The sequence below is a fragment of the Argopecten irradians genome, chromosome 4 (assembly GCF_041381155.1).
Source record: "Argopecten irradians isolate NY chromosome 4, Ai_NY, whole genome shotgun sequence".
Taxonomy (NCBI): Eukaryota; Metazoa; Mollusca; class Bivalvia; order Pectinida; family Pectinidae; genus Argopecten; species Argopecten irradians.
The window spans coordinates 34,965,440-34,968,548 of NC_091137.1; positions in this window are offsets into that span (position 1 = coordinate 34,965,440).

The window sequence follows — 3,109 nt, forward strand, 5'->3', positions numbered from 1 at the left end:
AGTAAAGTCAATTGGGCGAAGTTTAGTGGCGAGGCGATTCTTTTAAGGATGAAAGGATGAAAACTATCAAAAAAGATACTAGCTGCGAATGGTAACAAATTTTCAATATCATTCGGGTACATAAGCAAACGAAGAGGAAACTGCTTCAAAAAATCGGTGAAAAGACCAGAACTCTACTGATTCGAAAATTTATGAAGAAAGAATTAACGAAGAGATGTCACCATTATCAGAGTAACGGGAGCACATCAAAGAAGCAAAATACACTAAGAAGGACTTAAATAGGAGATGACGAAGAAAAAGAACACCAAGGGCAAAGACTTGAATAGAAGGTAATAGAAAAAATATAACTCGCGGAATCGACATAGAATCAGGCCAGGAGCTGACAATGAAGAAATATTCGAAAACGAGGTAATTAAGATCAAACACTAGATTATTTGTTTCGAAGACGTCAATGAATTTTCTAGGGAAAACAACTCTAATTTATCCAACATTTTATACTGTTACCTCGATAAGTTTGACCTCGCCTATACTAGTAGTTTGCGATGCCTAACGCACATTGATTATCAATCGAATGGAGAACATCGTATGCATTTTATATTTGATAGGTCTATCAAACCTTTCCTAATTAAAGATGAGCTTTTAAGTCAAGAAACACTGGTTTGTCTGCTGGTTTGATTTTGCGACCCGGTGTGACAGATAAAGGGGGATCTTTAGGAACGTAAGTCATCAAACATTTTCCAATAAAAGAACAGAATGAGTCTTCCTACAAGGTAAGTTTTTTTTTCTTGCTTAATAAGCTAGATTGTTAAGATTAAAGTTAGATATAGGAAGTGTAATGGTGAGGGTGAAGTCTAGTCGCATAAGATTAACCCTTCATGAACCATACATTAGTTTTGGTCCTTTTTTAAAGTATGACTTTTATTAAATCTAATTTCTCGAGAGCACACACCCCCTCCCAAAAAACGAAATAATTATAATAATAACAAAAAAATAATAAAACAAATAAATAAATAGAAATAACATCAAAAAGCTACGGATGTAGACCTTAAGATCCAGTTACTTTAACATATCGAACGAATTATTATCATTGTCCTCATTTCCTGTAGGGAAAATAAACCGCCCTCTTAAACGATTCGCTTAACAGTAAATATGTGTTGTTATTATAGTTCGTACATTCGACTGTCATATTGACAACCCGTATCATTGATATCCTTACTGGGCGATTGGTTGGTTGGTTGTAACGTCCTAAAGTTATTAAATGTTATAGACTGACTCCCCTGTACGCAATGTGTTGCGTGTGAGAAGTGTGTGTGTATTAGAAGACTTGTCCATTTTATAGAGCTATATCGCTGCAATATACCGCCAAAGAAATCAAACAATACAAAATACCTGGTCACATTATACTGACACCGGTAAACCAGTACCTTTATGCTAAGTGCTAAGGAACTTACTCCTTTTAGACTATGGTGTGTCTCGGCCAGGGGACAAAATTCGGAACTTTTCTCAAAGGGGCGAGCGCTCAAATCAAGGGCAAAAATGGGGTGGTGTTAGGGGAAACGTTAGGAAGGAAAAGTCAGAAAGAAGATAATAGAAAGAAATCAAATTTAGTCGCCTTTTACGATCATTTTCCAAATCAATTTTTAATCATCTGGATTTAATACACCTATCGTTATTTTGACATGATAGAATTCACTGACTTTCAAAGTCTCATTGTGTTATAGTAAGAGATTCCACTATGTAAGTTTTACGGATAGGCATGATCAGAAACTTATACAAGAGTGATTGGCAACTCCGCTATTTTTACCATCGACAGAGGAACCCGGTATTTGTCTATGTTTTATTCTATATACTCCTTAACAGCAACACATAAGAGTATAACTTTGATATGTATTAAAAGAATTTTCATATAGTGGATAACTTTGACATTTACTAAAAGTTCAGGAATTTGCTGTAGATACATCTTCTGAAAGATAAAAAAAAGTAATGTTATGATAAATATATAAAAAAAGAAAATGAACTTCCGGGTTTGAATGTATGATTTTCGAAAAATTATATTGAACATTTTAACCGGAAGTATTAACGGAAAAAAAACCCATAAGATAATGTTAAAACTTTATATTTATGCAAATAATGATGTGTTTTAACTAATATAATTAAAAGAAGTAAGTCAAGATAAAATCTATAACTGAAGCTTCCTCAGCCATCAGCGAGGATGATATATGTATCTAGTATGTTAATAATTTCTTAGTCGAGCATGTCTCCGACTGTTGCAATACATTGCGGAACTTCAAAATGTAAAAATGTTAATTGGTCTTAGGTATGGTTACATGTTGAGCTATAAGTATACAAGACTATACAAGAAGTGTTGAAATCAATCTGGACACTTTGTCAGTCAAATAGCGTATGCATATTGAATAGTATGGATTTATCTCGCAATATAAGTAGATTTTAACCAGTGACTTCGGGGCGAGGTTATACATAGAAAAGGTCCTGAGTTCATACAGTTGTTAATCGGTGTTACAAATCCATGCATAAAACAGTGGTTATTTAACTTCTCACAGAGATCAGGTGTCAAGTATAATGTTACCAATTCAAATGAAACCAGTCGGAAGTCGATTTGGCCACGCCCCAGATATGTCCATTGGCTTAGAAATGTGTTGGCATGGAACTGCGTGCTTAGATACAGTGTGTGACATACAGTTGTGTATTGCAAGAGGCTGTTCATATGTTAATTAGTCGGATGGCATTGTCTCCCGAAACTAAGGCTTAAGTACTATTGTAATATAGGGGCAGTCGACCGACCCCGTCTAATCGCTAGATCTAACACTAGTCTATATGAAGTAGTTGAAATATTGAAAATGCTACATAAAAAGAGGCCAGTTATTTAAAGATAGTTAACAATCGCTTATATATTTGATAATTAATTACTTAAAACACACATGAGAAAATGTTCATCAGAATAATTCAACTTTACATTGAATTTAAATGTTTCCAGCATTGTAGCTATTCTACAGAGGATTAAATACTCAGGTGTGATTTAAATTTTAAATTACCCCATATTAGCCCCATTGGGTGATTAAAATCTGCAGAATAAAACTAACGTTTAAAT